The sequence below is a fragment of the Pyrus communis genome, chromosome 15, assembly GCF_041283825.1.
Source record: "Pyrus communis isolate YQ-2024b chromosome 15, ASM4128382v1, whole genome shotgun sequence".
Lineage (NCBI taxonomy): Eukaryota > Viridiplantae > Streptophyta > Magnoliopsida > Rosales > Rosaceae > Pyrus > Pyrus communis.
In genome coordinates, this window is record NC_142579.1 from 3,875,735 (window position 1) to 3,902,233 (window position 26,499).

The 26,499-nt window shown below is 35.2% G+C and overlaps 2 long non-coding RNA genes across 10 annotated transcripts; both read left to right on the top strand.

Annotated features, from left to right (window-relative positions):
- Nucleotides 1-9,764: 9,764 nt before the first annotated feature.
- Nucleotides 9,765-13,407, top strand: LOC148690383 (uncharacterized). 9 transcript variants are annotated; one of them, XR_015957384.1, is made up of 9 exons: nt 10,016-10,163; nt 10,303-10,446; nt 10,522-10,577; nt 10,770-11,245; nt 11,424-11,523; nt 11,631-11,676; nt 12,190-12,237; nt 12,415-12,460; nt 13,208-13,407. It is a non-coding gene; the product is annotated as an uncharacterized LOC148690383 (long non-coding RNA). The 9 variants fall into 9 exon arrangements; XR_015957382.1 differs by having other exon boundaries at nt 10,532-10,577; XR_015957381.1 differs by having other exon boundaries at nt 10,303-10,577.
- A 275-nt stretch (nt 13,408-13,682) lies between these two features.
- On the top strand, nt 13,683-14,941 carry LOC148690384 (uncharacterized). The gene is made up of 3 exons (XR_015957385.1): nt 13,683-13,769; nt 13,857-14,167; nt 14,294-14,941. It is a non-coding gene; the product is annotated as an uncharacterized LOC148690384 (long non-coding RNA).
- Nucleotides 14,942-26,499: the final 11,558 nt, after the last annotated feature.

The window sequence follows — 26,499 nt, forward strand, 5'->3', positions numbered from 1 at the left end:
CAATGGATGAAAACAGTAGGTGAGAGGGAGGACCGAAGATAACAGCTAGGCAATGACACAAGCTGAGCTGTTTCTCCATCACCACTAGACACCACTTGTTATTCTTCTAATATTTAACCCTACTTTTAATAATGACATCCAATACTCCCCCTCAAGCTGGATCCAGTAGGTTGATGGATCCAAGCTTGGAGAGGAGTCTTTGAAACTGATGAGAAGCCAGAGGTTTGGTGAATATATCAGCCAGCTGATCGAAGCTTTTTACATAATGTGTCTGAATCACCTGCGACTGTACTTGTTCACGGACATAGTGACAGTCGACTTCAATATGCTTCGTCCTCTCGTGAAAGACGGGGTTTGATGCTATGTGCATGGCAGCTTGGTTGTCACAAAATAAGGTCATTGGTTGAGCTGTGAACACACCTAAGTCACATAAAAGTCCTTTTAGCCATATCAGCTCATACGCGGTTGAGGCCATTGCACGATATTTAGCTTCGGCACTTGATCTTCGATGACAGTTTGTTTTTTTGCTCTTCCACGTGACCAGGTTTCCACCAACAAAGGTACAATAACCAGTGGTGGACTTGCGATCGATTGCGTTTCCTGCCCAATCAGCATCACAGTACCCCATGATTTGATTGTTGTCATTCTTTGCCATGAGGATGCCACGACCAACAGACCCTTTTAAGTAACGTAAGATTCTTTTGACAAGGTTCATATGCTCGATGGTGGGAGAGTGCATGAACTGACTGGCAATACTTACTGAATGTGAGATGTCTGGTCTGGTGATCGTTAGGTAGATCAGCTTGCCGACAAGCCTCTGATATAAGCTGATATCCGAGAGTGGCGTGCCTCCCAAGTCAAGCTTGAGCTTGCTATCAAGAGGGGTAAGTGCAGGCTTGGCATCACTCATATTGGCATCTTTAAGTAGGTCCATGACGTACTTTCGTTGATTAAGAAATAGTCCCTTGTAAGAAGATGCCATTTCGATTCCAAGAAAATACTTCAACACCCCAAGATCTTTAACCGCAAATTGTTGTTGAAGTGACTGTTTGAGTGTGGTGATTTCAGCAGCATTATCACCTGTAATTATTAAGTCATCCACATATATCAACACAACTAATTTGCTTGCAGCTCTTGTGCGAACAAATAATGATGAATCTGCATTACTCATTTTGAAACCAATGCTATGAAGAACTGTACTTAGTTTTTCATACCAAGCACGTGGTGATTGCTTCAGTCCATAAATTGACTTATGTAACTTACACACCAAATTAGGCTTTTGGCTTTGAGGGTGTCCTGGTGGCAATCTCATATAGACTTCTTCTTCAAGATCACCATGTAGAAAGGCGTTCTTCACGTCCATTTGATACATAGACCAACCTTTATTGACGGCAACAGACAATAGAACCCTTACTGAGTTCATTTTTGCAACAGGAGCAAATGTTTCCTTGTAATCCACCTCAAATGTTTGAGTGAATCCTCGAGCCACCAGCCTGGCTTTATGCCTCTCAATCGAACCATCAGAATTAAACTTGATCTTATAGATCCACTTACAGCCCACTGCCTTTTTTCCTTGTGGAAGTTTGGTGATGCTCCAGGTTTTGTGTTGGTCTAGTGCTTTGAGTTCATCTCTCATTGCTTCTTTCCACACAACTTGATTATTAGCCTCATAAAAGTTTTGAGGCTCACTGTGACTTGAAATGTTGTTAAGAAAGGCAGCATGAGATGGAGTTACCTTTTGATACGACACGCAATTTGAAATTGGATGCCTCGGTTTATATGTGACAAAATCTTGAAACCTTGTGGGAGGTTGTCTATCACGCCGAGGATTGCGTCGAGGTACTGGGAGGTTTGTCTCATCCTCGTTCAAATTGTCATCCACACCTTGAGGATTTTCTATGTTGCCGTTGTCATCATCATGCACCGAGTCATCATCATGCACAGAATTATCAGGATGAGTACCTTCATTATTGACTTCAATGGGAGGTGTAGAAGTACAGATTCTTGGTAGAGGAATTAGGTCTAAGATGCACTCCCCCTGACTTGTGGCTTCATGTGATTTGCTGAAAAAAAGGTTAGCTTCATGGAATCGTACATCTTTAGATACAATTATTTTTCTTAGTTGAGGATCATAGCACTTATATCCTTTTTGTGTTGATGAATAACCAAGAAAAATACATTTGAGAGCTCTAGGGTCCAACTTATCTCGATGGTGTGACTGTATATGAACAAAACAGACACAGCCAAAGACTCTAAGATGTGAAAGGTCGATTTTTCTTCCTTTCATGACTTCAAGTGGAGATTTAAACCCCAAGACTCGGCTAGGAAGTCTATTGATGATGTACACAGCCGCCATGACTCCTTGTGACCAAAATCTCTTTGGTACGTTCATTTGTAACATTAATGCTCTCGTTTTTTCCAGAATGTCACGATTTTTCCTTTCAGCTACACCATTTTGTTGAGGTGTGCCGACACAACTTGTTTGATGCATGATACCATGCTTGCTCAAATATAATGACATGATATGGGACATATATTCGGTGCCATTGTCAGATCTTAAGGTTTGAATTTGAGAGGAAAAATGGTTCTTAACAAGATTGTGAAAATCCTTAAAAACTTCAATCACTTCACTCTTAGACTTTAAAAGGTACAACCATGTGGCTCTAGAGAAATCATCGACAAAAGTTACATAATACTTATAACCATCAAAAGATTCAAACGTTGGTCCCCATACATCTGAGTGAACTAGTTCGAAAACTTTACTAGTCCTAGATAAGGATGAGGTAAAAGACAATCTGGTGGCTTTAGACAAATGACATGTTTCACACGAAATTAAATCATTCCCTAAGTTTGGAAACAAGGAAGACAAAACAGGTTGGGAAGGATGAGCTAAACGTTGATGCCACAATTGACTATCTTGGGATGGACTGGACTTGGCTTGAAATCCTCTGGGACTACTTTTTGATATGTAATAGAGGCCATCTAGGTAAAACCCTTCACCAATCGTCTTCTTGGTGAGGCAATCCTGAAAAATGACATTGTGAGGAGAGAAAATGGCCAAACAATTTAAGGTATTGGTGATTTTTCCCACAGATAGAAGTTGAAATGGAAAAGAAGGAACAAATAAGGCTACTGACTCAATTTTGTCCGATATTAAGTTTATATTTCCTTTCCCTAAAACCTTAGAACTCTCACCATTGGCAGTTGAGACTTGAGACGGTTTTGAAAATTTTTCAAACTTGTGAAACTTAGAAACATGGTTGGTCATATGATCTGTGGCACCCGAATCAACAATCCACAAATCATGCATCATATTTATATTAAGAGCAGTTTTAAAAGCAGTCATGATACCTTGCATGTCATCTTGGGCCATGTGCTGTGTTTCTGTCAGAAATCCAGCAAACTTGCCTAGCAAAGCTATTGAATTTCCATCTTCAAAGCCGACCGTTTGGTCACTCTTAATCCTTTCTTTCTTGCTTTGAAGATACACTGCAAACTCATTTATGAGTGCAGCTGGATTTGCAGTGAAGCTCTTGAGTGCATCAGACCTATGAGAGGTTGAGGTAGTTGCATTGTTGGCTCTATGTGGTGCACGGTTCAGTCTTTGTGAGCCCTTGTTTTCCTTCATGAACTCTGGCTTTAATTCTGGATGTAAAATCCAGCATGTCTCCTTAACGTGACCAGTATAGTTGCAGTGTTGGCACTTTAAGTGTGGATTCTTCATTTTGTATTTTCTTTCGTTGGCTAGATAAGCCCTTGCTTCAGTTACACTGGTCTTTGTGCCAGTGTTCATGACTTTCCTTCGTACTTCTTCACGTTGGATTGTTGCACATACGCTGGTGAAGGAAGGTAGTTCGGGGTTCATGAGTATGTGGCTTCGTAGGTCTTCGTATCCTGAATCGAGACTTGACAAGAGTTGGAATATCTTGTCTTCTTCTGCCCTTTTCAGTAGTAAAGACGCCTCAGTTGTGTGAGGCCGATACATTTCCAGCTCATTCCACATGCTCTTCATGCTGCCTAGAAGTTGAACAAAGGGTTTTCCTTCTTGTTGTATGTTGGAAATGTTCTTCTTCAATTGAAACACACGTGCAGCATTGTTCTGGCTGCCATACATCTCCTTGACTGTCTCCCATAGTTTGAATGATGATTCAGAATAACTGAATATTTCAGCTAGTTTACGTTCCATGGAATTTAGGAGCCATGACATAACTAGCTGATCCTTGCAAAGCCATATTTCATAAGTTGGTGAAGAAACATCAGGAACTTTGATGCTTCCATTTATGAACCCTAGCTTGGACCTTCCACCTAGGGCAAGACTCACTGCTCTCGACCAAGGTAAGTAATTAAACTCATTTAACAAGACCGAGCTTAATCTTTGATTTGGATTGACATCCACCTCCGATACGGTTGAGAAGGAAGGTATCTGGGAATTTTCATCTCCAAACGAATAAGAATTCTCTTCCGCCATATCGGAGATGGAATACGATCAGCTGGAAGAAATGCAGAAGCAGGTTATTTTTCCTGCTCTGATACCATGTTGACGTTTTGATGTATATTTCATAAATAAAACAATTACAAGATGCAGCATATATGGAAGAAGAAACAAGAAGAAGAGAGGAGGGAAGATGGCAGCTAATGCCAACATCATGATGACTTGCAATCCCTCTAAACTTAATCTATTATCCAGCTTTGGCTTTTACAGCAAGAAGAGCCGAAAGCAATGGATGAAAACAGTAGGTGAGAGGGAGGACCGAAGATAACAGCTAGGCAATGACACAAGCTGAGCTGTTTCTCCATCACCACTAGACACCACTTGTTATTCTTCTAATATTGAACCCTACTTTTAATAATGACATCCAATACGGTCGTATCAACATTCTACATGCATGAAACTACCTCATAGACCTGGTTGTTGAAAAAATACAAGGGACTTCTATACTGTGTGTAGCTGCATGAACACATGGCCCCTGTCTGACGCTACAAATTCTCCATAGAGAGACGTACACAACCATAATTGGCCGTTCTTTTACCTTTGCGTCATTGGCTGCAAGGTCGTCGTGAGCTCCTTGGCAGTTTCAGTGGCTGAGCCACCTTGTATGCTCAAATTCGAGCCGAATTCACCTTGTTTGAGCCATAATTGATGCGGATCCATCTTGATTCGGCGGTGGTGTGGACCTATGATGGAGCCAACGTTTGCTCTTCGGCCAAGAAGCCTTCCACAGGGGGGCTTATTTGCAGCGGGTTTTCTTGCTTTGGTCGTGTTACTACGAATTGTTCGAGAACGATCTGCCTTGTTTTTTCCTGTGGAGATGAGCCGTCGATGGCTTCCTTCTCGGCTTCGTTGTAATTTGTGTTTGTTTGTGCCGCTTAGGGGTTGTGTGGTACCTATTGTGGTAGATTTGCGCCACTAGTTCTTTTGTATTCTATTGTTTGTGGTGGCCATGTAAGGGATTTACTATGTTTGTTTTTTGTGATTTACTCACTGCAGATTAAGGATTTGGTCACTTAAGAAATGCACCCAGTTTAGCACCCTTTATGTAATCGTGGTGTAACTTTAATGAAATATCACTATTGCTTTGGAACAAAAAGCTAAAGGAGCTCCACTCGATGGTCTACTGGTCATTTGATATTTAGCAAATCATGTAGCTCGACATAGACATGCTATGTTGTTTATTGATGCCTAAAAGTGAATAAACAGACAAGGTTTTGAGCTGTTGTAAATTGTATATTCTGTAGATAGACATATACTTGTTATGTTGTTTTTATCTGGAAAAAATGTGTCACATTTTGTGTTCAGATACAGCTGCATATTTATATTTAATATTCTTCTTCTTTTAAATAGGGGACTAGCTATTGGCTTCGTCACAGTAGTCCACCTTTTCAGCGGCCGGAAGACTCACATTAGATATTTCAGCCTTCCCCTAGCATTACTCTTTCAAAATGCACCGGTGAAGAGATATTTAGCCACGGCAATTGGAAAAAAGATTGAGTAGAAAATCAGCCAGTGTATCGATTCTCCATCTGCAAGTATAGGGTGTTAGAGTGTGAGTATGTTTTTGACATATTGAACCAGTTATAGTATATGAGTTCGATATGGAAAAGTCTTGTTAATAAGCTTGAAATAATCCTTTTTCTTTTGGGATTAAATGTATTGAAAGTTGGTTCATGTTTAGGGGCTTGACTTGTATTAGGACTGTAAGTTCTTTCTAGTGTCGAATATGGATTGAATGTCTGATTCCCATACTGATTCTAATAGGAGGATAGTTAGGAAAACATTCAGTATATATGTGAACGTAGCCACTGCTCTTGTGATCTCTCTGCTTATTTCGTTCCAAAGACCTGATATTTGGGGAGCAATTGTGTTTTGCTAAAGAGGAGAAAGCTAGTAGTTTCAAAGCTGTGATGGCTTCATCTTCTGCATTGAGTTATGCAGGTATTTTTCTCCTTGTTCTTGTGTTGTCATATTGTTCTTGAGTTTTGTGATTCAATGGTATATCTGTGATCTATGTACCGTGTTGCTTACATGTCTTACATAGGGAACATAGTAATAACCATATTGAAAAAGGTATGAGAACTATCCAAATCACGAATAGAGAAGAAGATGAAGGTTAAAAAAAAAAAAAAAAAAAAAAAAAAAAGAAGAAGCTAGTATTGATATCTTCTAAGTTGAACTTATTACAAAAAAATGAGAAAGTGCTTACATTTTACCCTAGCCTGCAAAATAACTCACTCTACAACCTTCTAACAAACTCTTCTAATAGCTTTCATCAGTTAGATCAATCTCCACCATTCAATTATAAATCAATCTTCACAGTACATCTGTTAATACATAACAATGCGCTCGTATCCTTCTTTTTTTCAGTTTCTCGTATCTACAAGATTAACATCAAATTCACTATTCCATTGCACAACCATGCATAGTGCAAAAAAAATTGAGAGGAATAGTGATTGACAACATTGAACACACTACCCAATCTGAAATCTTGTAAGAACTAACTAAATAAACTCTAAAATATTAGGGGAAGGAATAACATAAGCATACCGCTGCTACGAGCCATAGTTATGTATCACATTTGGCATTCTAGCTACGAGCCATGGCAAATTTGATGAGTAATGCTTGGTAGATCAACTTTTAGATCAAATTAGTAAATCATATGAGTGTCACCAATAGAAAATAAATACGTTAGTCAATACTTAAGTAATAATTCAATCGTTAATAGTCAAATCATATAGTTTATAAAATTTAATTTAAATAGTTGGTATTCTTATCATTACTCAATTTTGATCTGGAATGCTTATACGAGGGGTTTGAGCGGTAGGGAAGAAAGTTTTGTTTGAAAACAATTTTTATGTTTGGAAAAAGAGCCGAAAAATTATTATGCTAATAGGTGGGCTTTATTTCAAATCGAGGTCCGACTCTCTGCAACGTTGAATATTGGACTTTAGTGAAAGTTTTGAACCCCAACGGTTTTGGTAAGGTGCCCAGCCCACTCTCAAATCTAAAGCATTTTGGGACAATTGTGTGTATATTTTAAAAAGCAGAGGTTTAGTTTGACAAATGTCTTATTTTGTGTAATAACCTATTACCTTGTATTCTGATTCTGAAATGGAACGAAGTGGACAACATATGAATTTTTAATTTGATGATCTCCATTAAAACTCAAATAAAACCAAGTTAATTATGCGTTTATGTTTATCAACACAACAGACTATATGCTTGTAACCAATTAACTCTTACTTTGCAAGTAATGGATTGTCTTGATTCTTACCATTCATTATCAACCTACCGCGTTCAAACCCTCCCTCCTCCAAAGCAGAGGTATTTATAGAGAATTAGAGAGTGCAAAAAATACGACAAAACAGAGCCTGTGACCCTAATATATAAATTCAACGACTAAGTCATCTACTATGATTAAAATTTCCCAAATAATTGGGTTACCACTTCTATATCATTCTTAGACAGCTAATAGTTTAATTACGTATGTTTCTAGCTTAAGCAAAATGATTTTTTGGCAATGCATGTTTAATTCAACGCGTAGCAATTTTTCTTCATGTATTCAGTAAAATGACCAAGTTGGGTTACATATGTTTAATTATGTCAAATTTCTAATCTTAATCAATATCAAAGTGGATCCTTAATCAACCTATAATTTTGATTAAGGATTTATTTATTTTGGTAGGCCATACCTTATAATTTGACTGATGATAGGTTGCTAAACACTGCTCTAAGATGCTTGAAATACATATAAGAGACAAAATATGGTTCAATGAGAATATCACTGGGAATGAATTCATAAATGCCAGTTTTCAAATATTTTGTTTTTCTAATATTTCTTATGGATTTTCAAACTCATCATGTCTCCAGTTGTTATTTCTTAATGAAGATAGAGCTGAGTTATCCCTCTTCTGTTGAAAATACAGAACTCAAGAGATTCGCACATTGTGGAGTCTCATTTCCAATAATTATAGTTGAATCATTTGAGCCGTTTATTTTTCAAGTCCCCATTTAATGATAACTTCATAAAAATCCAGCCACAAAACTATATTTATCTATTTACTTGACATAAATGGCTCAGTGATTTTCCATTTAACCCACTTTCTGCAAGAATTATCCTTGATTGAGTTAAAATGCAGAGTCGGAGCCGCGACATGTCCCTTAAGGAACCATAAACCTAACATTAGCTGTGTGAAGCGCTTGTTGTAAGAAGGAAGGAAGGAAGATGAGTGCAGTCCTCAGGTGAACAGCAGCTAGCCAACCGGCTGGTATTGTCAAAACGTGAGGACTGCTATAGTTATTAATTATAGTAGATTAGTTTCTAAGTTAGAAAATTATAAGAACTATATATAAAAAAAAAACTTTATATACCTTTATATATAATGCATAGAGTTTCCTTTTGTTGCTGTATATATTATAATTTTCTTTTAAGAAATATATATATATATATATATATATATATATATATATATATATCTGTACAACTTTGAAATAATAGGGTTTACACTTGCTGCTTTAATAACATAAAATGCACTCTCAATCTTTGTAAGAAAACAAATTAGATTTGAGTGTAGTGTGACCACCCAGCAGACAACCGCTCAATTTGGGAGTAATGTTCATGGAGAGAAGACCCTTTAATTTGGTAATTATATAGGTAAATTGATGAATGTATATAATGATATTGGTCAGTATCGTATTGTCCTTAACGAATTTTTAATATGCATGCATGTCCAGGACCAGGACCACACAATATTTCATCATCGCGATAATTTTTGTTGTGCACACTACAAGAAAAATGGGCTATGGATACAAAATTGAGGACACGGATGAGGAGTTTGTGTCCCTTTGAACACTAAAAGGGTGGAACAGTGCACATTTTATAAAGGGCACCAAGTATTGTGCCCAAATGTAAAAAAAGTTGACACAAACACATTATTGGGCACGAAAATCGAGACTTTTGTGCCCAAATGTCCATCCAATTTTCATGTGTCCTTTTAATATCAGAAATGAAAATTTAATATTAATTTACAAAGACACAATAGCAGTTTTCGTGCCCTCTAATTTAATATATTTAAATAAAAAATATGGTTTTTGTGCCCTCTACATATTTACTTTTTCCTATTCCACAATAGTAAGATTGTTTATTAATTTCAAATTGACACAATAATATTTTCGTGCCCTTTGTTTTAAATAAAATAAGAATACCACCCTCAAATGTACATTTCGAATTATTTGCCCTATATCTATATATACTAAAACCCAATCAGGGTGCTACTGTGGATGACCAGTGTAATGGCTTAAATGCCCCTTGGTGTGTACTTTGTTTCCCGTGGTCTTACCTGCTTGGTACAGTTAAATGGCAAACTTGCCCCAGAGATCCACGCGTCAGTCCGCTTCAATACAATGGAAAAGTCAGGTACTGCGTTTGGTTCCAGACTCCTCCCATACACGTGTTGCTCATCGGGAAGGAAAAACGGATGGAAAAGCCGAGCTCTCTCTCAAGCATGTAAGAAGGTCCGTCTCTCTCTCTCTCTCACACCCTTCTCTCGCTCTCAAACCTCAACTTCTCTCTTTCACTTTCTCCGTTTTGCTGAAAAACCACCCAACCAATAAACGCTTCCGGTTTGATTCGAAGAAAAATTTTACCCATAAAGGATAGCATTTCTTGGTGAGTTCTTCGGATCTTACATCTGGGGTTTTCTTTTGTTCAAATATGGGGTTTTGTGATCGTGGTTTTCCTTTTCTTTTTTCTTTTTAAAATTTTTTATTTTTTTATTTGAGATTCTGTTTGGGTTCTTTTTTTTCAGATGAGTTTTGCATCCCTGTAAACCTAGATTTGTCGGCGCTATGTGGAAGGTCATAAAATTGGTTTCCAAGGTTTTTTTTTCTTCCTGATCTTGCGATTGCTGATGCAAGGGTTTCAGAGTATTTCCCAATCTCTCCTTACATAGGTAACTAAATCTCACTTCTTCTCAAGTACCCAGAAGTCAAATATTTAATTTTTCACTGTACTTAATCTCTTTTAGCAACCTCCAGTTGTCCTCTGCTTTTCTCACTCTCCAGTGTTCATCAACACCATCAGGTCTCTCTCTACCTCTACCTCTCTCTTTCTCTCTCTATATCTCTGATATGTTTATACATGTCGTTGTGTATCTATATGTCAGGTTGAAAAAATTGTTAATATGATTAATTTTGTTAGGGAAATTATTTGTTTTGGTGATGGATTTGTGGGTTTTAATCGTGTTTTGGATATACTAACAATTTTGTTTTGCAGTAAATTGCAATGGGTTGTCCACGGTTTGCCTGGTAAAACCAGATTTTGTGAGTCTATGATTTTTCAGGAGTTGCAGCGTTGTTGGTAAGGTTTGAGCATTTTCATCACATTAGCTATTCCGTTCATCAGTCCAATATGTTCTTATCCCTTGCACTGCGTTGTTTATGTTTGGAATTTGTGATTAGAAATTGGAGAATTAACTTCTTGATAATTGCATGTGTTTATGCCCCCTCATGATATCATGAGATCTAATGAGATTGTTTGCGATCTGGTTAAATACATAGTAATAAGGACAATAGTTCATATTTTTAAGGAAGGTTAATGGTTCTGGGTTTTTACATTTATTGTTAACTATAATTGTTATGGTTGATTATCGTTCTTTTAGTCTCACTGGGTTTCTTTGTTCAATGGTTTGGTCCATCTTATTAAGTTTCTCACCAGAGATCTCTTCTAGCACTGCTCTTCTCTTGGACCAGGTACAACTTCTTTGACTTTCTGTTTGTTTCCAAGAAAATTTAGAGCTTGAAAGTGTGTAGAATTGTAGAAGTAAAAAAAGTCTCAATCTTTCTATTGTCCTGTACAAAAAGAAATTGAATTTTGAATTTGTGTTTTTGGCATACCCTTTACTAGAATTTTGTGCTTTGGGAATTGTAGAAGTTGGTGGTGATTCAAAACCCATTAACTTGGATGAGAATTAAGAGTAATTTGATATCAGACAGCAAGGAATTGCAAGTGGGTAATGATAATGATAATGGTGAGGATAATGATGATGACACAAATCTGCTATTTTGCATATGGTTTTGAAGATTGATTTTTTTTTTTTTTTTCATTTTGATTTTTCTTTTTTGTATTTTTTAGCAGATGTTGTTTTGGTTTTTAATTCCTTATCATCGCTACTACAAAAAAGGTTAGTTTTGTTTTCTACATTTAAAGAGTGTTTAAAGAAAAGTTGCATGTAATTGATTTTCTGCTATAATGTTTTGAAATTCCTTATTTATATTGTTCTAGATATTCTTGGTTTGCATTTATTTTACGTGATGGTATTAGAAAAAAATAAAGCCGCAATGATGAAAAAATTTGTCTAAGTCAAAACAAGCGATAAAGAATCCTTACACCATTGAGCCATTACTGAAATAAATTTGATACTAATTTTATGTGTGCACAGTTGAATGTGAAACAGTGTAATTAAATGTGAAACAGTATGTTTTCAGTACCTTGGTATATGGTACAAGATTGGGGGTAATGACACCAATAAAAACTGGGGTTGTAATAAGTAACTTTTTCTCCGTTCTTTATTGTAGTACTATAGATTGAAATTTGTCATTGTGCATTTTTTATTTTTCTGCACAGTTGCATGATTAGGTTTTGTGCAAAGTGAATCATTCGAATGCTCAGAATGTATTATATTTGTAAATTCCAGCTAATGCTGCTCTAACATGATACAAGAGACCAACACTTTCATCCATATGTAAGTTCCTCTAATAAGTGCTTTGCACAAATGCTTTACAAATTTCAGCTTTTATCTTCTGATTATTTTATGCAGGGGTTTTTATTACTTTTTCTTTGATTGGAAATTTGGTGGTTTCTTAAGATACAATGATATCAAATTAGATTTTTCTAATTTTCTCATTTTGGTGTTTTGCAGGGAGTGCTGATATACTGATATCTGGGACTTTTTATCTTTGAAATAGGTAAATGCTATTTTTAATGTTTCAGTTCTGGCATGTTTGGTTCTTTGAATTCTGTAGTTTGCTTGCTTCTTCGTTGCTTCGTGATTTTCATTTTTCAATGTAATTAAATTCTTGAATTTTTCATATTGAACTAATGAAGTTCATTCTGAATTTCCAATTCAACATTATAACATTATAAAATTGTTTTGCAAAGAAATTGTGTGTTCTTCATGTGCATTCTTCATTGTTTGTACATTGAATTCAAGATAATGCAGTATATTTTCAACAGTAACCAATGATATATTCTCAGATAATCGTGGCAGGATGCCCATGATGTGTTATTTAGGGGACTTTGAGTGGAATAATTTTGTGATGGTTATTATTTGAAACATTGATGTTTTTCAGTTATTTGACTACCTTTACATCTCTTTCATTTAAATACTTGATTGGGAGCTTAATCTTTCTTTTGGTATTTGTTATGTTTTCTTTTGTTGGCTGTATTTTGTATCTCATTAACAACAGTAAGCAAGTGAAAGCTATAAGTTATCTATTACCGGTATCCATTTTAAAAAATCATGTGGTAGATGTTATTATTTGAGATTTCTTATTATTGTAGTGGTGTTGTGTTAACATTTCTTTTGCAATTTGATACTTTTCTATTTACACATTTCTTTACATGCAATTTAATCTGCATATTTGTGATTTCGTAAATTGATAAAATTGATATTTTGATTCTACAACTTTGTGATTGAATGAAAATGGTTTCAGCTCTGCGATTTGCCAGCTTTTAATCCAACAAGAAAGATGAAGGTTCGTGCCTATTGAGTGTGGAGGAGTTAAAGTAGGTGAGTTCGAAAAATGTAAGAATGCAGGAATGTAAGTAAAGATTAATCTTTTTCACATGCACATCATCTTTTGTATATAGATTGTATCAATCAAATCTTTCGTATATAAAGATTTATTCAGCATTTTCTGTCATACAATCTTTTTATATCTTTGAAACAAATTTTTCACACAATTTGTGATCCCGCAGCAACGCGCGGGCAAAACTATCTAGTCATATATACTAAAACCCGTAGGGGTTGGGTACTGTGGATGACCAGTGTCCGGACGGAACTGCCCTCGCTTCTCTGTTTTCTTTCCGTTTGTGTCCCTGTTTTCCACGAGGCGCTCAACTTATTCTCTCGACTTCGAGAGTCATCTTGAGTTAGGGTTTTGTTCCTTCGTTGCTTTTCTTGATTTCGGGCAACAGCGCCGCCTTCCACTTGTCACCACAGACCGTCAAATTATACCTTCATAATCCTCTTCCCATCATCTTTCCGATCCTCAAGTTAGTTTCTACAAATTCATAGCCAAGTTTCTTCAATTTCAGATCTAAGAAACATATGATTTTGTTCGGGTTTTGTGTGTTTTGCAGGTATGAGAGCGGCGTGCGGGACGGCGAAGAGAGAAGTAGCAGTGGCGTCGATGGGTGATGAGGCCCGAGCTGGTGATGAAGCCGATCGTTTCTCTCGGTGACACACGACACAAACGGTCTCGCCTCCGTCCTATCCTCATCTCGCTGCCGACTCCCTTCTCTCGCCTCCGTCGCCATTCTTATCCTTTTTCCACCTACCTTAACTTGCTGTACTAAACAAGACACGAGAGTCTTAGAGCAGTTGAACCCGTCCAGCTCCACCTCGAACTGCGGCGGCGTCCTCCAGCTCTGTTTCTTCACACGAGCCTGAGGTGAGGACTCCATATTTCCCTCTTGCTTTGCTGTATTGGTCGTGTTACTTGATGGAACTGCGGCAGTGCTCTTCAGCTGCTGTGTTCTTCAATCATGATATGTTGCTTTTAATTTTTGGTGCAAAGCTTAAAGGAGATTGTGAAAAACTGCGCTCAGGTCCTCCCCAACGAAGCCGTCAATGGACTCCTCGCCCAAGGTCCTCCGCCTATTTCTCTCTCCTCACTTTGTCTCTCTAAAATTTCAGATTTATTTCTCTAATTTTTTAACTTGAAGTTTTTGGTTCTTTCTATTTTAGGCCAAATGAAAAAAAATAGAATTGGGCTGAGGCATAGTTGTATTAATGAATCCCTAACTCAGCAGCAAGGGTGTGGAAGCTCACACGCTCAGATTTCAACGCGTTTCGAAGGTGGAAATGACAAGAATGTGCAATGTGGACCTCCAATTTCTAGTGCTATGATGCATGAGGACTGCCAAAGTGAGAATACTGGTTAGTTGTCATCAAGCAGCCCTTGTAGATGTGTATTTTGTTTATATATTGCTAGTTTAACCATTAGTACGTTTGACTTGGGGATACAAGCTTGGATATGTTATATTTTGTTGTATATAGAGAATCCCGGGTATGTCCAGCATAGGATAACATGTATTTTTTGGTTTAACATTTGGATGGGTTGTATTGTTAGGTTGCATGAATCGGTCTTAGCCGAGGACATGGGTTATGTAATATATTAACTTCACTATTTTAGTGCTAATGTTGATTTATGTTTAGTTTGTAATGGATGATTTGTAAGTTTCTAAATTTAGGTGGAAATTAGGTTCTATGAGCAACCTGATGATTTCCATGTTTAAATAAAAAATATCCAATTATGCCACAAATTTTTAATTGTGCTGGAGTTTTATTGTATTTATTAAAATATAATAGTGGCACAATTTTAAAGTTGTGCCCTTGCTTTAACATTTATACAGCAATCTAAGCCTTTAAAATAGCAATTGTGCCCATCTTACACCATACATTCAGTAGCCTTTATTAGAGGTAAGACACAATAAGGGTTGTATTTGTGCTTAGCTTTGGGCACAAAACATCATATTGTGTGCTATAAGTAATGGTGACGCCCATAGAGGGCACAGATACAAACTTAGTTGCTGCACTGTTGCTATTGGTCTATGAGCACAAATGTTGGTGCTTTTTGGCCTCAAAAGGCACATATAATTTTTTGTGTGCAGTGCTCATTTTTTTTGTAGTGGCAATTGTTAATGCTTAATTTAGAAAATTAGAGCTGGATGAAAATAATCCCGTTATAATTATTAGCTAGTTCATATACGTGCAGTTTGGGCATAAACTAGTCTTATTATGTATGATTAGCATACACCAACTTTACTTAGCAAGAAAATTAATTAAAAACGCACGGTGTTCAATAATATTAGAGCAAGATACTGGTCTGGACAATGCTCAATCACGCAATAAGCATGTTAAGCTAAGGAGACCCACCAAGGACAGAGTTTATGGTCAACAGTCAATGTGGAATGATCTTATTAACAGATCAATATTTAATCACCTTCGATGATGATGATCCATCTGGATGTGACTCACTGGCTTAGTAAATGTTTTATATGTAAGTACGAGAGGAGTCGTCAAGAAAAACCAAGAACGTATGAAGTTTTTAGAGAAACTCTAATACATTCCAACTGTTTTAATTAATTTTATGCTCTGCACTGTACACAAGGCATATTTAGGAAAACTTGGGTTGGCCATTTTTTTTTTAAAGGAGTTTTAACGAAAAGCCCACGGTACTTTTCACTTTAACGAAAAACCACATTTTCACACTAAAAAGTCAATTCTGGTACTATTCACTTAACTCTTTATTTTGTCTTTATCATTAAAACTCAAAGTTTTCAAACCATTTTCATTATTTTTTTTATTTTATTTTTATTTTTTAAATTTTTTTATCCAAAGATAGAGCTTATTAGATTCTAATTGAAATATTTACATTTTCAGTTAAGATATTAAAAAGAAATTCTAGACTGATACAATCCCAGCTAAACGACCCCCCACCTTTTTGGAACGTTGCCACAGAATATGTCACTCGATTTCCATCCCCACGAACGAGTAAACTCGAACGAAACAGCCCTCACACCGTTTACTATAGACCAAATATCATGCATGATACTTTCCAAAGATGCATCGACGACAATCTCCTTATTTACCATGCGAATCATAACACGTGCATCATACTCCACAATCAGGTTATTGAACCTTTCCTTTCTGCAAATCCAGAGCTTCTCGAATTGCAGAACCCATATAGGCCTTTTAATACTAAGCTTGCATGACGGCGTGAGTTTGAACTCTGTCGGTAACTAATCTAATATCTAATTTAACAAAATCTATTGTTTGACAAATTTTTTTTTTATTTTATATTTTTTTTACCTTTATCACGAGAGTTTCTTATTATTATTATTATTGTTGTTGTTTAGATTTTCAAAAACCTCCAACCTCATGAATAGTGTGTTTTATTTGAGGACAAAATTAATAAAATTATTATTGTAGAAATGTGCAAAATTAAAAAGAAAATATACAATCACTCGTAATGACAAGTTTTACAACGTTCATGAAGGATCACTTCGAAATCTGGCACCACAATCTATAAACTATCTATTTATAATTAACTGTCGATTGTCAGTTATGCTTTATTTTATCATCGAATTTTGTTTTTTAGATTTTTCTTTTTGAATACATGATCTTTTAGTGAATGTAAAGAAATAAACAGTTCAAATGGTTGATATCACGTCTAATATTTATGGTTAATTAATTGAAATATGAGTCGATATTATATAGTTTCTAGAGAGTTTATAAACTCTAAGCAATATTTCACTAATGGTAAAACTCTAAATGTAATATCAACAATTTGAATTGTTCATCTTCCTGCATCCTCCAAAAGATCATGCTTTCAAAAAAGAAAATCTGAAGAAAAACAAAATTTGGTATTTGATAAGAAGAATGGAGCGTAAATGTAAACGATAATCAATGGTTAAATTTCGATTTATAGTTTATGTGATTATAGTGACGAATTTTGTAATTGAGCCTTTCGTGAAAGTTGTAAAGCTTGTCAATACGAGCGTTTATATATATAAATTTTTTTATAGGGTCATTTTGGTTCCGGTCCCTAATCAACCTAATTGTTAGACTGAAACCTTGTTTGTTTAAATATTTTGATTGAGGTCCTTAGTATCATTTAAGAGATTTAATTCATGCATTTATACATTTAATGTCCCACAAATTATGAAATTTAAACAAATTCAATTAATATTTTAAAATATAATAAATACTTAAAAATCAAATTTAGAGTAATGTTGTTCTTCACAAAGATTATAGCAAAAAAAAATAATGTATTGATCACATAATTATTAACATATTTTAAAAATTAACTATTGATATATTTTAAACATAAAATAAATACATATAATTAGCATGGGTACATTTAGGAAAATTAAAAATGGGCACAAATAAATTTAAAAATATGGGTACAAATACAAATAAAAGTTTAAAAAATATGGGCACAAAAAAGAATTAATATATGGGTACAAATTAAAACTGAAAAGAAAATTGGTACAAATTAAAAAAAGGGTCGCAAATTAAAAATAGGTACAAACTAAAAATAAAAATAAATGATAAAAAATTTTAGCCATAAATATAAATAGACCAAATGTAATGTTTATAACACTAAATGAATATATTTAGAAATAAAATATTTAATTATTGAAATAATTAATGACGTTTATTAAAATCTAGGGGCATTGATCTAAAATTGAAAAGGAATAAGATTTTTAATCAATGGAGTAGGAAAAATAGGGATGAGAACCTAGTTTTTCCTATTTTATATCATTCACACTTCTTTATTAATTAATATTTATGTGATACATGGAACGGAAGACAAATGTGTTTTTATGTTTTGAAGTAATATTTATGTGACAATGTGGCATGTATATACATACTAATTTAGTATCATATTTTTCATTTGATTATTATTGGTTTAAAATATAGTTTCTTTAACGAGTAACGGGTTGAGTCATATTACCCGTTAATATTAATAGTTCGAGTTCGGATTGGATCAATATACCCGTTTATTTTGACGGGTATTACACAACACGAATGTCAGGTCTAGTTAAACCCTTGTAGTGCACTCAAATTTGGTATATAGCATGGGTTATGTTTCTTTATTAGTGGTTACTCTTATTATTTTTTTTTTAATTTATTTATTTATTTATTTATTTTTTCTTCTTTGGTTTTAAGATAAGGAACATTCCATTAATGAAAGAAAACGAGAAACATCGTCAATAAAGAATATGCAAGTGGTGAATTGCTCATTTGCCTTGGTAGTTAGGATTTTTTCTTTTATCTATTGTGTCTTAAGTTCAAATTCTCCATCTCCACTTAGTGTAGTTTAAAGTAAGAATATTATTTTTTATTAAAAACCAATAAAGAATACTGTTCCAAAATTACAGACACAATAAAAAGTCAATACAAAATCTCACCACATAACCACATCCAACCAAACAGCAGGATGATAGTGAACACCATACCATCAATTGAAGACCTTACAAAGACAAACGACAAAAAACTGGTTATGAATCCCCTCAAACCATCACAACTGGCACCACAAGAAAAGGTCGCACCATCCTATGATGAGCTTTCTTCTCATGCATCTTTGCCATGTGCACAAGCGCACAAACTACAAAACCACTACTTCAGATTTGAACAAAAATGTGTAAAATTCATGTGCACTAAAAAATATGTCTAACAAGTGTGAGCCTAAACTTTAACTAAATGATTTGAGTCGTTAAAATATCTCGGGGAAGAATGGTGAGCGTGAGATCTTGTTGTCGACATGTATTGGTTTATTTTCTGTGAACCGGGTATAGATGTTGGATTGATATACGTTGAAGGAACCGGGTATAGATGTTAGATTGATATACTTCGAAGGAAGACAGTTGGATTTACGTCCAAATTAATATGTCGGGACTTTAAATTTTCCTCAGAGCTGCCCCCGCCATTGACAAATTAAATTTCCTTAGAGCTTAGAGTTGCCCCCGCCATTGACAAATTAATTTTCCAATTAATTTTCCTTAGAGCTGCCCCCGCCATTGACAAATATTTTCGCTCTTCCAACTAATCTGTTGAACTCAAACTTAAAAAACATAGCTAGACATCTGATGTGCTGCCACAAGTGGGGATTTGATTAGCATATCTTAATTCGTCGCCATGCATTTAATTTTCAGTTCAAGTACTTCAACAACTAAATCTTTGCACACAATCTTTTATACTCCATTAATTAACCTAGCTAGCTAGAACAGGTTTTATGTATTTATATTACTCTAGTTTCAAGCCCATATTTAAAAATATATATATGTTGTTTGTGTCTTTTACTAACTAGTGGGCTTATTTTATAAACAATCTTATATATTTCCATCTCAAGCTGACCGTTAAATGTTTATAATAACCAATATATATAGCTAGGGTTAAGTTTAACTAATCCCTTGTAAACGTAGACTGAAAACGCTTTCCATACAATGTATCTTTCAACATTAGTACTCTAGCTCGCTTAATATCCTACCTGAGAAATGAGTGCTCTGTAATTTGTTTCAAGTCTTGCTCAAAGGCCGGCGCAATCTGACAAAATATAATATCATATGTAATAACAACTCCATGAAGGAGGAAGGATCTGGTCCGGATCCTTCCCATCAGAGGCCCAGGATTAAGTTATTCGGACTGTTGAAATTTGATCAAACGGCTACAAACAAGGAACCCTCTAAAAGTTATAATAATTGTAACCGTTGAATCAAATTTCAACGATCTGAATCACTTAATCCTGAGCTTTTGATGGGAGAGATCTGGATCGCATCCTCTTCCCTCAATGAATTCAACCAAAGGCTGACAATGATTGAAAAGTTTCAGAGTTGTAACCGCCAACCCAATTTTTTCTTCTGCTTTAAAATGGACAATTTGACGTCAAACTGAAGGTGAAGAGAGGCAAATGACTGACAAATTAGGTCACCCAAGTCGTGGGTCGAGGATTTGACGAAATTGCCGACGAAATAATAGGCGTGGGGACGATGTTTATCAATTTGAAATGTGAAGGACGGTAGTGATTAGTTGCCTAAACGTCAAACCATTTGCGAAAAAAAAGAAACTTATTAATTAAAGTTTTAAAATGGACCCTGTGTGAATATTTTGATGTTTAGCAATAACGTCCCCCTCAACACGATTTCATTGTTTTTGCTCCTATAAGCATTCTCTTTTGAGGATATCAACACGGTTTCATGTTTTTGTTCCAATAATTAAGCACAGTCCTGATATATATTTTCTTAAAGTATTACACAAACAGATGCTTGTTCCAGACAATATTGCAATTCATTCGATCTTTGCCATGTTGTTATGAGCTTCCGTGCACTTCTATTGATGTTATTTAATAAGTATGTATACTTTGCATGCTTTATTTTAGTATTTAACCATACCAAACCCTAACAAGAGAAACCAGGAATAATATGCATAATGATCAGACGCACCAGTGCTGTAAAATTAACACCATCTCATAATTTCAATGTTTTATAGTTTAATTTTTATTTACCAATCCATCGATTAGCTGTTGAGTTCAACAAAAGGTTATGCACATGGTTCTACGTCCCAAATTTAATACGATCCAAATTTTTCAGTAGGACGGAGAAACAAATTTCTTTAAAAAAGTTAACAGCATGCAATTCACATAAATGAGTTCACAATGAGCGAAGATCTGCGACTTTAATTTCATCTTGTTACAAAATAATTGGAATTGTCAATGTAAAATTTCATATCAAGAATTGTTAAGTATGAATAAAATATAAAATGTGTTGCACATGTATGATAAAATATAAAATCCAACAATTAAGTTCGTGAACACGAAATTTGCAGAAAGTTATGAGATGGTTTACTTACAACTTTTCTTTAGCAGTACTGTTACATTTAACATCATTTATAAAGGAGCTCCTTATCTGTCGAAATTTCTCTTTCCTATATGTAAAAAATTGTGATGTGTTCAATTTACTTCTCCTTTTTGATCATTTTTTCTGTTTACACAATTTCTTATTGAATGGTGTGAAATTTACTAACTTTATTATGTACCAGGGTCAATAATTTTTCCTCTTTTTACAACAGCGTCAATAATTTTTACTAGGTGACAAATAAGAATGTAGACACTTTTTAAGTCGCAGTTGTGGTGGGTCATAAGGGCTGTGTAAGCTGCTTTTTATCTAATTCTATAGTTTTCGATTAAAAAAAAAAAAAAAAAACCTAATATGTAATAGTGTTCTTTTAACCAAGAAAAGAAAGTTAAAAAAAAAATAAAAATAAAAGAGAATGTCATTAATAAATTAGACTAGCTAGGGTTGTGAGGAAACAAACTTTACACACAAGCGAATGAAGTGTGGACATATGGAAGAAAGGCGTAGAAGCATCACTTATGATTTTTGTATGACTTTCATATATAAAATCAAATGAAGTAGCAACCAAATTGGTACATGCATGTAATTTAACATTACATAAGCAGATCGAGTGACCGGACGGCAGGGAAAGATCTGGATATTTCATTATTTGAATTGACACGCCTTTTGATGATGATGAGTGAATCAGTGAATCTGCGAATCTGCGGAGGATCTGAGTGAAAATATGAATATGTGGTGGGGTTGCCATGCATCTCGTTTTCTTGCCCGTAAAGGACTCGTGAAGGAGGACTCAAGGATTTCCCACCCATGGAAACGTACACAAAATTTCATAGGGCCAACCCAACATCTAAGTAAAAGCTCATTTTTGCAGTGCATCAACTTTTACACTGCAATAATGATAATATCAAGTGCACTGATTGGTTACGTGTAACCGGGTACCGATTTGTAGTACTTTGTATATAAATGATATTGGTCAGCTGTGAAAATAAGTCGAGGGTTTGTTCTTTCGATTTAATTGTGTTTTGTGTATGTTTGTAACGTCTAGCGGTTTGTGTAGTCTTAGCTTTAGCAGTGACCCTGTGTGGTTATGAATCTCATTATGTTGTTCACTATTTTTTGCCGTGTGGTCTCAGCTTTAGTACGTATCTCATTATATTGTTCACTATTCTTTTGGGCACAACTTAGGGTATAAATTCAGGCTTAAACATAAAAACTAATGATAAGGACAATGATTATTATCACTTTTATATAATATTGTATTTATATGATACATTGTTGACGTTCGGTCCATGTTTGAGTGATATCTTTTAGGTGATAGAAAGAAATATAATGCAAGGGTGTCGATTATATTGATATTGGGGGCACCAAACACTTAGGAGTAACTAATCTCTAATTTCACATGGGCGTATATAAAAATATTAGCCAAATCGAAAATATTTGAGACACCTAATTGAGTTCAAAGAAATTGAAGAATACTTTGTTTTAGGAAAACATTGAAATTTCATCGTGATAATAAAATAGGAAAATAGTTTCGGATTGAATTGAATTTTTGTAAAGATGATCCATGAATCAAGACTTACAAAATAAATAGCTTGGATCATTGAAGTTCAATGTGGAGTGTGTCCCACAACTAATCCCTAATTTTGAAATAAAATAGGGGATCCTTTCCATTAAAGGGCCTCTCTATGTGGAATGGTAAGTTTTGTAACTCACATACTACCGCAGACAGCCATACACATAGACACAAGGAAACAGATTCGGCCTCCTCCTCTCTCCCGCCTAATAAGTTGCTCGGGATTAGATAACGCGTTAGCAAGGCGATCTCCAACCGAGGACTGGCCAGAGGGCTCGTTTTAGCCCTCTGACCCTCAAAGATATTAATATTTTAATGAACAGTACATGACCATATTTGCCTCCGTCTCCAATCGAGGGCCAAAGGGCCAGAGGGCTCGTTTTAGCCCTGTCACAAATAACCGTCTCCAACCGAGGGTCATAGGGCTAAACATAATTTATTATTTAAATTTAAAAACTACAACAACTTAAATTTAAAAACTACAACTTATATTTAAAAACTACAACTAAAATTTAAAAACGACAAATTAAATTTAAAAACTACAAATTAAATTCAAAAACAACATTAACTTAAATTTAAAAACTACAACAACTTAAATTTAATATCCATAATCAACATCATCTTCATCATCCGCCATCGTAGGAGTATAGTTAGAGGAAATAATTGCCGTCGGCTCATAATTTCTTTTTTGTTTCCTATCAAAATAGGCCTTTCTCATTGGAGTGTAATTTGAAGTGTTCCTTTCCATATTCTTATCATCCATCTCTTCTTGTATTTGTTTGGCCCGTTCTTCATGCCTACACTTCATTTCTTCCGCCTCAAGGGCATTTTACTCCGCCAATAATCGCAACGAGGCCGCCACTTCATGTTGAGCAGCGTAATCATCATTTGCCTTGCCCTTTTTCTTCAACCTTCACGCCTTGTTTCATCCCATAGCCTTAGGTATGGAACCTTCACCCGAAGACGGATTTTCTGCCCTTGTTTGTTGAATGTTTGGAGATCCATCTTCATCCATATTTGCAGCTGAGGATGCAGTTCTGAACATCGGCGTAGGAGTTCTCTGTGGTGGATCTTCAAATAACACCCACCTTTTACAAAATTCCCAACAACTATGAAACTGAAAGGGTTTCGAGCTGCTGTCCATATACACTTCCTCTGCTTGGCGTACCTAGAAAAAAATTAAAGGAAATTATTTATGAAATTAAATGTAATATAATTAAATATTTAAAATAAATTGTGAAAACGCTTACTTCGTTGTAGTAATTAGCGCCGCTTTCATGTCTACTTGTGGCTGCTAACAATGCTTGATGCCATTTGTTCAAACTTGGCTGAAGATGTTTCTTCCATCTTGAAGAACAACTCTCGTGGTTTCGAATAGTCACTGGAGTGGTGCCTTCATAGAACTCTAAGTATTTTTTGGACGAACGAGTCCAAACACCGTCACTGGAGTGGTGCCTTCATATTCTCAAAATTCTTTTTAAGAATTCCTGTCAGTTATAACCGACAGGATTAATCAGTTTTCTAGCTAGCCCTGGGCAAGCAGCCAGCCCTCCAACCCTCTAGCCCTTTCAGATTTCGTAGGGCCCTCTCAGATTCCACGAGTCCTCTGGCTTATCCCTCGGTTGGAGACCGTTTTCGGGCTATTTTCGGCCCTCTGGACCCTTCGGTTGGAGATGACCTAATGTCAGCAGTCCAAGTGAGTCTGGATTAATTTCATTTAAGTTAATTCTTAGTCATACTAAATACGGAATTAGTAATCCTAGCTAGCCGACTTTTACCTAAGACTTACCTCAGACTAGTAATCCCACTTATACCAACTTGCTCCAACCCTTGGGGAAAATATAAGTTTTAACCCAAAACTCATTTTTGGGGTAAGTATAGGCCAGAACCCTCTGCCCCCAGGTTAGTGGGGTAGCCCACTATATATGTGTATTTTATTTAGTTTCATATTTATAAATTCATTGATTCCAACGGCTATGATATTATGATCAAATTCAACGGTAAAAAAAAAAAAAAAAAAAAAGAAGAAAGATCTAATGGTCTAAATTTAAATCCAAAAGCTAAAATAATTTTAGAAAAAAATCTTTCATGCATTTCATATTCTTTCATAGTGTTCCACGAGTTTTATGGTGTCGGTATAGTAATTTTTCAATATTGATCGAAATCTAAATATTATTAGGTTAAAATGTTCATAGAATTAAATTAGGATAGTTTATATAATTTTTTCTTTTAAAAGTTACTTTTAGAAAAAAATTAAACTATATTCATTCTTTAATAATGTAGAGCTAAAAATTTAATCTAGAAGGGTTGAAGTAGAAAAACTGATTTTTGGTTAAAACCTAAATTTTTATATTATAACCTAAGAGTTAGAGGTGATGTAAGAAGGTGAAACAGAAGCGACCTATATGTGTATAATGGTAAGTTTTGCAACTCACACACTACCACATACGGCTATACACATAGACACAAGGAAGCAACTTGTGTCTCCAAAAAGGGAAAAAATGACGACCTACTACTCTTGTATAGAAAATGGCCGAGTACGCAGACCTAGCACTGTGGCACTTTGGCCGCTACGCCCCCTTTGGACCCCCTACCCACTGTGAATGGTGCTAACAAACAACCCATAACAAGACAAAAACTTAGAGAGAGAGAGAGAGAGAGAGGGAGAGAAAACCAGTAGTAGTTTTTGGAGACGACCTCACCACCCCATTCCGATATTGTGGGCTGTCAAAAGTTGTATTGTTTTCTGTGTGACGTGCGTGCATGCATTATGCAAATGAAACCGCTTTGGAAAACCGCTTAGTGTCGGGGTGGTAGGGGGATGAAGCCGCGGTTTTCTCTCACACCACCCAGAGGAGCCATATAACAACGGTGCCCTGTGCCTCTCGTGGTCGTACCAGTCTTGTCATTTAGAGTTTGATTAGCTTAATTATAGTTTGATCTCCAGTTGTTGTTAATTAATCTCTTAAATCTCATGACTTATTTCTTTGATTTTATGTTTTTTGATTGGTTCAATACGCATCCACAGATGTAATGACACTAACAACCGCATAATTAGCTCCATATTAAATATATATATATATATATATATATATTTTTTTTTTTTTTTCTGGATGGCTATACCGTATGAAGATGTAAAGGTAAAAGAGTTCTAAATTAGTGAAATAAGAAATTTAGCAAAGATTTATAAAAAGTTGGACTATTCTTCATATTAATTAATTTTATAGTAAAATCTCAACTTCATTCAATCGGTATGTAGTGAATTAAAGTCAAAAGAAGTCCATCCTTATCAAATGTTCACTACTACGATGTTAATATGTTATTCTTTGTCTCATCTTTATTATTGATAGCTAATAGTAATATGAATAACGCACACCCAGATAATATGTTATAGCTGATGCTAATGGTAATATGAATAACGCACACCTAGATAATGTGTTATGGCTGATGCCGTTGAACTATAAACTACTTGAACAAAAACTTATAACTTTATATGCATGGTTTAGCCACTTGAACTACAAGTTTTTTTTAAATAAAAATTTAATTTAATTTACAAGTTGTGAATTGCTCTGTTGTTTAATGTATTCTTATTACAATCTGGTTCAAACCTTTTTCCTTTTTAGCGTATACTTGAGTAGAAAATACTAATAATAAAAATCAAATCAAATCAAATGAAACTTAATTTTCGTTCTACGTACACTTTTTTTGTACAATCAATAATGTAAGGACCATATCTTAAATATCATATTTATGTGTAAATGCCGTGGAAATTAAAATATTCTTTAAATC